Source organism: Bison bison, unplaced genomic scaffold (assembly GCF_000754665.1).
Source record: "Bison bison bison isolate TAMUID 2011002044 unplaced genomic scaffold, Bison_UMD1.0 scf7180017864289, whole genome shotgun sequence".
Classification (NCBI taxonomy): domain Eukaryota; kingdom Metazoa; phylum Chordata; class Mammalia; order Artiodactyla; family Bovidae; genus Bison; species Bison bison.
The window spans coordinates 2944387-2955265 of NW_011494861.1; the positions used below are offsets into that span (position 1 = coordinate 2944387).

At 53.2% G+C, this 10879-nt stretch overlaps 1 protein-coding gene across 1 annotated transcript in view; it reads left to right on the plus strand.

Moving 5' to 3' along the window:
- Window positions 1-10879, plus strand: part of CASZ1 (castor zinc finger 1) — a 145571-nt gene that overhangs the window by 27306 nt on the left and 107386 nt on the right. The window contains exon 2 of the mRNA XM_010850186.1: window positions 6668-6814. The gene's annotated coding sequence lies outside the window, so the exon portion shown is untranslated. The remainder of the gene's footprint in view (window positions 1-6667; window positions 6815-10879) is intronic.

Sequence of the window (10879 nt, forward strand, 5' to 3'; positions counted from 1 at the left end):
AGGGTGCTGGCGGGGGGGGGGGGGGACAGCTTCAGAAAGACTCAGAAAGACACTAGCAATGGTGGGTGACCATCCTGTGACTGGGGTTGGTGGAGTGAGCATCAGGGTGATGCCAGGGTGGTGGCCTGAGTCTCTTTACCAGCTGGGCAGTCCACGCCTTCCTGGGTGGCCAAGGGCAGAGCTCTGGGTGGGGGGCTGTGGGCAGGGCTGGCTGGGTAAGTAATCCCCAGGGCAGTGGGTAAGACAGATAGGGAGCACCGAAACTGGACCTGCTGATGTGGCCCTTTCTGCTCGCAGCAGATCATAAAATATGGCTCAGATTTTCATTACGGGCTCTATCGATTATCTTCTGGGACGGATGAATTATAGAGAACATTAAATTTTTTTTAAAAAGCAAGTGAGAAAGGAAATATCTGAATGAGTTTGGGTGGTCGATGGCAGAAAGGGCTGAGCCACCAAGCCTGTGTGGCCTCCGTCTCCGAGCAGGGTAAGAACCAGACCGTTCAGGGTGGGCAGCCTCTGACTCCAGCTCTCAGCCTCCCAGGCCTCCTGCGCGTCCCTGGGCCTGACCTGGCAACACGGGAGGCCTATGTTCTCCTTTTCTGTGCCCTGTCCCCTCCAGGAATCTGCCTGGGTTCTTAGAAGGCAGACACTTGGGTTCTTCCCAGGATCTTTCCCAGGCGTTGGGCCCTCATGGATGGGAGGTGGACCCACTAACTCTGCTGCCTCCCTTCCAGGGACCTCTTGATTCTGGAGAGCATCTTTTGTCTCCTGGGATCAGGATTGGAACAGGACCTCCTGAGGAATGTGGATACCTGAGCCTGTTGACCATCTCAGCTTTCCTCTACTTATTCCTCCCATCGGTGGTCACTGGTTCGGTGGATTTCCGTTTTCCTTTGTAAGCTTGGAAAAAAACACATCTGGATTGCACTGCTGTGCATCTAAGTCCCGTCTGGAAAGAGAACCTCCTGGAAGCTCATCCATCCCTCTCTTGCTTCCTCCCCACCCGCTTCCCTCTCCTTCTCCTTGCCAAGCAGCGTGTTGTGTAGGTGTCAGACAGGCATGGGTTCAAATCTCTTCCTGGTATGTGACCTTGGGTGGGTCACATCCTTCTCTGAGTCTTCGTTCCTCAGCTATCCAGTTAGGATAATAACCTGCCTCACTGGCTTCTTGTGATGGTTATTTGTATTAATGTATTAAGGTCCTCAGCACATAGTCCTTAATAAACATGAACTATCATTCTTTTCCTCCTCAACTAGGGCAGAAGCTAGAAACCATTCCTCCTTTCTTTTCATTTAGCCCTTTTGACTGATTTAATTTCTCAAGTACTTTTAGCACCTACTGTGTGCCAGCTACTTTTCTTAGCATGTTACACATAATACAGTGTTTAATCCTCATAACCATATGCAGGAAGGGCATTATTATTTTCATTTTATTGATGGAGAGACTGAGACACAGAGAAGTCAAAGGAGTTTGTTTGCCCAGGGTCACACAGCTTGTAAATGGCAGCTCAAACCTGGCAGTCTGACTCCGAAGCTTGGACATGAAATTACTATGGCCTCCTGTCCCAGTGATCTGGTGAGGTGGTGTGTGTGTGCACACAAGCATGTGTGTGTGCACTCAAGTTCCAACAGCCCTGCCCTGGTGGTGGTCTCCGGCTGACCCCACTTCCTGACCCTCTCCAGGAGACGTGCCTCCCTCAGGTCATCAGCGATCCCAGCATTTTCTGGGGCCCTGTTCTGGGTGGAGCCCCCCATCCCCACCCCCCTCCCCCGGCTTTACCTAGGCTACTGAGAAAAGGTGGCGGTTTCCATGGATATCCGTCTCCCTCTGGCGACACGCCCTATTTTGTATAACTCTGTTCCCTAGAGTTGATTGTTTTTGGCACACAGCTCTGTAAACTCATCCAACAATTAAAAGGGGGGAGGGGTGGAGCAAACAGGAGACAGATAGTAACTGTGGGGTAAGTGACACACAGGAGGGGCCTTTGGGGTGTGCGTTCCCTCTCCGGCCTCTGTCGATGGCGGGACAGCACCGTCAGTGGAGAAAGCCACACAGCCAGCTGGCCTGCAGTTCCGCTGGTTCGGAGTGCTCAGAACTCCACATGTTTCTTTCCACTGGAGCTTGTTCTTGCCCCATTTATTCCTCCCTCAGGAATCTAAGGGGGGCCCATGCTTGGAGCCAGTGTAGCCATCTCCAGAGGCCACCTGAAACCATGCGATGTCAGCTCGGACCAACCTGAATCTTTGCTGCCCTTGTTTTGGTTCATTGTATGTATGTTTGCCCTGTTTATGTACCATCAGACACCTCCTGCGTTGGGCGTACCCGTCGTAGGCTGTGTGAGATCACAGATGAAAAATGCAATGAAAAACATTTTCGTGCCACAACACATCGTGTAGGATTTTTGTATTAAGATGTGGATTTTTTTATTGTTTTTTTTTCCCCTTTTCCATACAGCCCTGAAGTTGGGCAATGTGCACGTCTGTGTTTTTGTTTTCACTCCAGGTGGTTTATGAAATCTGCTCATTAGGGCTCTGTCCTCTCCCCACCTGGCCTGATCTTCCACCTCTTTATCCTCTGGGATTTGGATCTTTCCCTGCCACACCTCCCGTGACTTCTCACCACTGGGGAGATGCTAGGTGACCCCTGCCTCAACTGCACATTCACCCGGTGAGGGTCAGGGGGTCTTGTGGCCCTGCTTTTCAGCCCTGCATCTCTGAAGCAGGTGTTCATTGCATCAGGAGGTATTGATGTGGGGAAGGAGGCCGAAATCTCTGTGTACCCACCCACCCACCCTGGGATAAAGCCTCTTGGCTTACTCTGGGTCTGGAGAGAAGACTTAGAGGTTGTCCCATGCCCAGAGGGCCTCCTGACTCAGAGTGGCCCTTTCCTGGGTGGCTGCCTCGTCCTTATCCCATCACGTGACAGCGTCGGGTGGCTCAACCTCTTTCTTCTCCAGGAGGTCATACCCACAGCTGGGACCCTGTTGACCAGGTGGATCCAGGGGTTCCTCCTGCTTGCCAGGTGCATCACCATAGGCCTCACCTCCTTCCAGCCTAAGCCTGGACTTTGCCTTCCCTCTGGGCTGTGATCTCTGAATGCTTTCGGGTGACTCTGAGGATTTGATGGAGACCTGTTTGGAGGGCAGGAGAACTGAGATTCAGGAGGGGAAAATACATTAGGTGTGGGTGGGGACTGAAGTCATGGGTAGGGACGAGGGGAACTTTTAAGTGAGTTGGGCCTAGGAGCCTGTCAGCCTGACTCCAGGCCTTGCTCCAGCACTTGTGAGCTATATGATCTTTGGAAAGTCACTTGGTATGTATCTCTGTGCCTGCCTTCTCCAGTCTACCCATGGGGATCATAATCCGTCCTACTTCATGTTGTAAAGATTCAATGAGGTCATACATACACAAGCACTCGGCACGCTGCTTGGTGAATAGAAGGCGTCTGGAAAATTAATATAATTTCTTCTCACATAGGCCTCTTGGCAGAGGGTGTGCCCTCCACTCCCACCATGTTCCCTGCACATAGTAGGTGCTCAATCACCTCTCACCAGAATCAGCTGGAGGAGGGTCATGTAACCAAGCTGCCTCATTGAACCTGAAAGTTATGAATTCATGGTGTTGATGGAGGAGCTGGGAGAGACCAGGACACAGGTTGGGGCTTAGAGGAACGAAACAGAAGCCAGCGTGAAAGTAGGTGATAAAATTTCCTGTCGGAGGAGGGGGATGAAGCTGCGCCAGGCCCATCTGATTCTGACATGAAATCAGGGACTAGTTCAATCTCACAAACACTTGTGCTGCCCACAGCGGGCCAGCTGTTGTGCTAAATGCTGGGGACGCAATGATAATTAAGACCTGGTCTCTGCTCTTGAGTTAAAAATCAACGATGGAGACAGACTCGTGCACAAATGACTTTAGTCCAGTTTAAATGCCACAGGGAAGGTTTCACGAGGAAGGGAGTGGAGGGGCATATGGGCCTGCTTGAGGTAGATTCTGAAAAGTTACCTTGAAGAGACTTGCAAGAAGAGGGTGCTGGGAGTCAAGAGCGTTTCTAGAACGCTCTGAAGGCCTTTCACGTCCTTGCTGGTCCTCCGCGTCTGCTAGGTAGGCGGGAAGAAGGCGTCACCGTCGTTGGCCCAGGAAGTTTCGGGCCCTGGGGAGAGTACGTCGCTTGTCCAAGGGCCCACAGTGAGTTAAGCGGCAGAACTGGGACTCAGACCCGTCTTCTGAGTCTCAGCCCAGCGTTTTTTCTGTGCCTGCACTTGACTTCTCACCCCTTCACTTGCTGGCCAGAGAGCTTGGTCCTTTGGGCTCTGAACCTACTGACCAAGATTCCTGCTGCTGCCATGGCCCTAGGGCCTGTGCTGTGGGAGGGCCCTGACCATGGCAGGCCCTGGGGCCTGTGCCCTGGTTTGGTAAATGGGTCAGGCCAGTTGGTTGGGGACGGTCCTGGGGCATGGCCGCACCCTGGCAGGGCTGGAGGATGCAGGAATGGGGAGGAGGAGGAGAAGGCCTGGCCACACCCTTTATTCGGTTGTTCTTACTGCCAAAGCTGAGAAGGTCCCTCTGCCCAGGACCGGCCCCTCCCTCAGGTGGAGGAGGCCAAAGTCCCCACCAGGGTCTGGAAGACCCCCTTCCCCTGTAACTGGAAAACCCCTTCTGAACTAGGATGTAAGACCCTGGTTTTATTCATGTTCACCTTTTGTGTGTGGTCAGACTCAGGTTTTTCTAGCTCTTTGCCAGGAGCCAGGGAGGAACCCTACCCTTCGTGTCTCTTGACCTTTTCTCTGGGGAAACGTGTGTGCCTGGAAGCAGGGAAGTATCCTCCAGCTGTGTAAGCAGCTGGCTTTCAGGTGGGGCAGCAGTCCTTCTGATGGGATATCTGAGTACAGCCCCCCCAGAAGAAGCGTGATCTGGGGGTAGGGAGTGGTAGGTGATGGCTGGCACCCCATCTTCCAGCTCAGAGATGCTTGGTCAGTGGGTGAGCTGCCCCAGGCTTTGGGGGGTTCTGAACCAACAGTGAGAGGCGTGTCAGAGCCTAGAGGAGTGTCTCTCAGTGGCCCTGAAGTTCCCATTAAAGTGTTTTTTCCTCTTTTTTAAAGAAAAAAATATTCCCAAACTGGAAAACAAAGGAAATTCACTTCCCCCAAATCACACGAAACTCACATTAGGGGCCTGGCAGGAATCCATGGAAACCAGGAAACCCGCTGTTAACCCTGCCGAAGGGTGGGGTGGGAGCTGGGCTGCTCCAAGCCCAGGACCACTGTTGCAGGGCCATCCCGAAGCTTCTCCGGGGAGCTGGGCTCGGTGGCATTGCCCAGAGCAGAGGTGGGGTGGAACTGGTGCTGGAAACTCTGGCCTTCAGAGTACCGACTACCCCCTTCCACTCATGGCCCAACCTTGGGAAGCAGGAGAGGAGGGGTTCATGCACTCCAGGGAGGCCCCAGGGGATCCAGGGGCTGGGCCAAGTGGGAGAACCTGCTAAGCAGCTGCCCACACCATGCCACACTGTGGAGTCAGGGCCGAGCCCACTCACAGGCTTTAGGAATACACAGGCCAGGCACCGCGGGTGCTGCAGTGACCCGGCAAGGGGGAAGGGAAGGACCGGCCTTTTAGGCTCCACCCTCCCTGATGCCAGCCCTGTGTGTGCCAGGTGGGTGTGAGACCAGAGAGACAGCCCCCTCGGGGTTCCTGCACCCCACTCTCACATCTGTGAGGCAGGAACTCCAGGCCCGGGAGGCTGTGTGTCGGTGGTGGTGTGTCTGTGTTTGCACGCACATGGGCTAATTTTTCTAAAAAGGCTGAAAATATTTACAGGTTTGGAGTTGAAACGCAAACAGGAAAAGCCCTTTAAAAAGTGAGTGTAGTGGATATTCAAAACAGGAATCACCATGGAAACACCACAATATTTGCTTAAATTGACACAAAGGTTGCCGGTAGCAGGGCAAACCTCCCAAGTTTCTTTGGCCACTTTTTTCTGGCCCAACACCTATATCACAAATGATATGCCCCCCAAAAGGGGGGCATGTGTGTGTACCCTCTTTTCTTTTTTTTATGAGATGTAAGGGCACAGAGCCAGCATGGGGAGGGGGAAAGAAAGAGAAGCCAAACTCACCATCGTAGTAGCTGTAGAGACACCTGCTTATTCCATTTTTAGAGACTCCCATAAGGCCACTGTGGGGGTCAGGGGAGCAGGTGGGAGCTGGTCAAGGGGAAGTCTGGAGGGCACAGGAGGCTGGAGAGGCCAAGGGTTGGTTTGGTTGTGTGGGTCTGATCTGGTTTCCAATGTCAGCTTGATTCATTGTCAGCCTGACCTTTCACCCCCGGTGCCGAGTCTAGGGTGTGGTCACTCTGTTGTTACCTGGGGTGGCACCTGATTGGCTTATTTTCGTTTCTACCCATTTGATTCTTTCTTTAGGTGGGACAACCTTATAGCAGCTGGCTAATAATCGTGCAAAGGGTACATTGGTTATAGGGTCAGGCATGGCATGCACCACGGTGATGCCAGCTGCCGATTGCTAGGTAAGGCCTGAGAATCTCTTACCTTGTTGGCCAGTTGCCGGGCAAGGTGTCTGAACCTTACCCTCTATTGTCTTTCTCTCTGAGTAGCTCTGTAGGTCTCAACAATAGCCAAATAAATCTGTTTTCCTTTCTCCTTTTGGTAGGCAAACAGACCTCACTGAGTGAAGGTGAAGACCATCCATCTTACCTGCCTTTCCTGCTGCCTCGGCCCTTCCTATAGAAGGGGGTCCTGCTGCTCCCGTGGTGTGTGTGGGAATGGACTTCGGACCCCAGGTTCTTGGGATGCAAAGGTAACCACTCCCAAGATTCCCAAGATGTCACTGAGAAATGTGGGTGGGACTGTCGTTGGCCAGCCAGGGTTTCCTTCTTAGGGGAGAGACTGTATTGGCCTTTCTCAGCGGTGGTAGCTTAACTCCCCTAAGCAAAACCGAGAATATGCAGGTTTGAGGAAAGAGCCAGGGCCTAGGAATCTGCATTTTGGCCCTGGCTCTACTTCATCTCACTGCTTTTTCCCCTCTGGACCTCTGTTTCCCCACGAGTGAAATAAAGAGGTGGGACTCACTGACCTTGAAGAATCCTCCCGGCCTCACCACTGTATGACATCGGGTGGTGCTGGCAGCGTGTAGGTACTCCAGGTGAGGCCTGTGGCAAACATGCCTCTTGAAGCCACCTGACGGGTCACTTCTGAACATCATCTCTGGGAACGGTACAACCCATCTATGTATCCAGCAACTCTGGCTCTGCTCTGAGCTCAGGTGTGACTTGTTGGGGCTCTCTTGGTGGCCCTCCAGCCCAGGCAGGACCCACCTTAGAGAAGAGGACACAGGTATTTTTGACCCCGGCTCGGAAGTTAGCCCCATGCTTAAGACAGGTACTTACACCTGGGATGGGTAGCCTATGGGGCTGGTACTGTCAGATATTTGCCTGCAGGTGTCAAATGTGGCAGATCATAAGGTAGATGTATGTGTGTGTGCTCAGTCACGTCCGACTCTTTGCAACCCCATGGACTGCCAGGCTCCTCTGTCCATGGAATTTCCCAGGCAAGAATACTGAAATGGGTTGCCATTTCCTGCTCCAGGGGCTCTTCCTGACCCAGGAATCAAACCCGTGTCTCTTGCGTCTTCTGTATTGGCGGGCGGATTCTTTACCACTACACCACCTGGGATGCCCATGGGGGGAGGGTTGATACAAAGCAGGTAACTTACTACATGCTTATCATTAGCCAGTATTGTCTTACGACCTGAAGGGACCAGCCCAGAGGGCTTGGGTTGATAAAGTTGATGGACAGCATCTTAGGGTGGGGGGCTGAATCTGAGGCCCTGGAGTGTGGCTGGGAAGGCAGGCCTGGGGGCTGCTTCTCCTGTGTGTGCCAGACTGGAGGCGGCAGCCCGGACTCACCCACCTGTGCTCTGGTTGTAGGGTCAGGCATGGCAGGCACCACAGGCGCCAAGGGCAGGCGTGTCCCGCCCCTCCCTCCAGTGGTCAAGTGCTGCAACTCTAGACTTTGAACTTGCAGGGAGGAGGTACTTGCAGACATGGGTGCCTTGGTGCTCCTTGAGGTTTGAGTGGTCCCCAGAGCTGCAGGCCTGGCCATTTTGGGGCATGCCACCTTGGGAACCAGCAGAAGTCATGGATCAGGGCTAGAGATTTGCAGATCAGCTGTAAGCATGGCCTTTGGTTGCTGTGGTGGAGTAACTGTGTGGCTGAGACTTGTCTTCCCAGTGTCTAGGAACTGGTCCATCCACATTGAGGATGTGCAGCTGTTTTTCCCTGATGGCAATGGGTCTGTATAGACTGGTGGCTGTGCAGTCGTCCAGTTGGGTCAGCACCAACTCCTGTACGTCTCTGCTCCTTTCCTGGGCTTTTCTTGTCCAAGTCTGCTTCCTTGATGATCATGGGTCTTGGGATGACAAGCCCAGGCACCCTCAAGCCTCTGGATGGTCTCCCCAGCTGCCTGTGCCCTGAATGTGAACAAGTTGCCAGAGTGTCTGTGGAGCCCCTTTTCCAGGGGGCAGTGTTTGGTGGTTCTGTCCTCAGTGGCAGGCTTTTTGTTTTCTTCTTTCCTTTGGCAAAACATGCCCATTAGTTTTTCCCTTTCTGAAGTTTCCACTCACTGTTGACTCCCAGGGGCCACGCCAGCTGGGGTTTGTACCAGGCATAGGGTATGGGCTCTGGGAGTCCTCGGGGACTCCTATATCCTGGCATCGGCCGTCTTGGCCCTGGTAATGAAGCTTGGGAACTCAGAGGGCTCCTAGCGGGAATGTCATGGCCGAGCCCCTCCTTACTCACCTGGCCCTTTGGCCACAGCCTGGGGTCCTCTGTAGTCTGAGTGACCCGAGGTCTCAGAGGTGTCCTGCCTCACCACACAAGAGTGTGGGCTTGGGGAAAGTCTGTGCTCAGGTCTGGTCTGCAGACCTGGTCCTGTCTGACTCAGATTCTCCCCACTTCTGGCTGTGCCACAGAAGATCTGTTTATGTTTATTCAATACTTATGGAGGGCCTGGTGTCTTCTGATCATTAGGGATAAAGTGACAAGACAGTCCAGCTCTTGTGGAGTTCTGGTTGGGTAAGCAGACAACAGATAAACCCACACCAAAAGAATGACAAGGAAATCTTCAGTGCAGAATGGAAATAGGATGAGGTGGTAGGAAGTGACTGGGCAGTACAGGGGCCTCCTTTGAGGAGATGACAGTTGGCTGAGATGGAGGAATTGAAAGTGGAAACCCATCCTAAGAGGGGTGGAATATTTTCAGCAGGAGAGAAATAGTCTACAGGAACTGAGGCTGAGAGCTCAAGGTGCTTGGTGGACAGAAAGAGGCCCCAGTGCTGGGAGTGGACAGGGCTAGGCCAGGGTTTGTAGGCTTGTGTTGTGCCAGGGGAAGTTGGGGCATTATTGTTTGGGTGATGGGGGAGTTGCTAGAGGGTTTAAAGCAGGGAGATGAAGTGATCTGATTTTGTTTTAAAAAGAAGTCTGGGGCTGCCATGGTGAACATGGATTGAGGGGGCAAGGGCAGAAACCAGGAGACGAGGCTGCTGCAGCCACTGGAGTGAGAAGCTGATTCAGCCAACCAGGTTACATTCTGGGAGGCGGCTTTTGGTGATTTTAGGAACCAAGTGGAACCTTTCTCTTTCCCCTGGGAACATCCCACAGACAGATTTTATTGTTGTTCTTATTCCTTTCCTCCGTTTGACATCAGTTGCAAGTGACTGAGACAGAAGGGGGAAATGGAGAAAAGAGGGCAGAGGCCCTGTGTGTTTACAGGGAGAGTGAACTGGCCTTGCTGGTGGATTGATCAGGGACAGAAGAGACAAGATCCCAGGTTGACTCTGGCATTCCAGGCCCCTGATATGTAGCCCTACATCTCCTCTCTCTCATGTTCCCCCTGACAGTGCCAAGGGGAGAAGCACCACTCTGGGCACTGGGCTGTTTGCTAAGAAAGCTTGGTGGAGTGCATTAGCACCCCTGGGTCATCTGTGGAGAGAAGGTCTGAGGCCTGCTTATATCCGGTGCCAATTTCAGCAGAGATTTCCCAGCTCATTGTCCTTGTGGCTTTAAGATTTTGCATGGAAGCCTGTTTTGTGCCTTTGCTCCATGGATTCTTTGCTGGGTCTGAGGTTGTGCCTAGAAGCTTGTATAAGTTCTCTCACTGTGGCTTTAAATGTTATTTCTGCACCTGGATACCAAGAACCTCAGTTGATCAGCTTTGAGAGCTGAGAAATGGGTTTGTCTAAGACTCCCTCATTTCCAGAAATGGCCAGTTTAGTCTCCAGCCCCAGCTCATGGATAGAGATCCTAGCTGTCTTTCCACACAGAAAGTCTTTCCACAATTCACAGTGTGAATTGCCGTAGATCCGTCCTTAGGCTTGACCTAGACCATTGTGCTTTTCCAGGGTCCTTGACGTGAGGCCCCGCTCTCCTGGGCCTGGAATCATCTGCTTGGGCCAGGACAGAACAGGCAGTCCCAGCAGTGATACTGTAATAGCCAAACCATCTACAAGCCCCCCAAGTGGTCACTGTGTAGCCCAGAGAGCAGCCAGAGGCCTGGCTGGAGCGAGTGTGAAACTGTCACAGCCAACCGCGGGGGCCCCAGTGAGGACTCGCCCACCCGTGCTGGCAACATATTCCCAGCCATATGGGCTGGCTCAGCCCTCCAGGAACACTCTGGAGGCCTGACCTCCAGGGGGAGTGACAGTAGAGAGCAGAAGGGCGGGCTGGCGACGCCGCCTTGCAGCGGGTGATGGGGATGTCCCAGGCGTGCAGCTGGTGCCTCAGGCTCCAAGGGGGTGTCAGCCAGTCTTCCCGGGTGTGTCTGCCGACATCAAAACACCGGGCTGAGCCCTGGGGGCGGGTGCGTC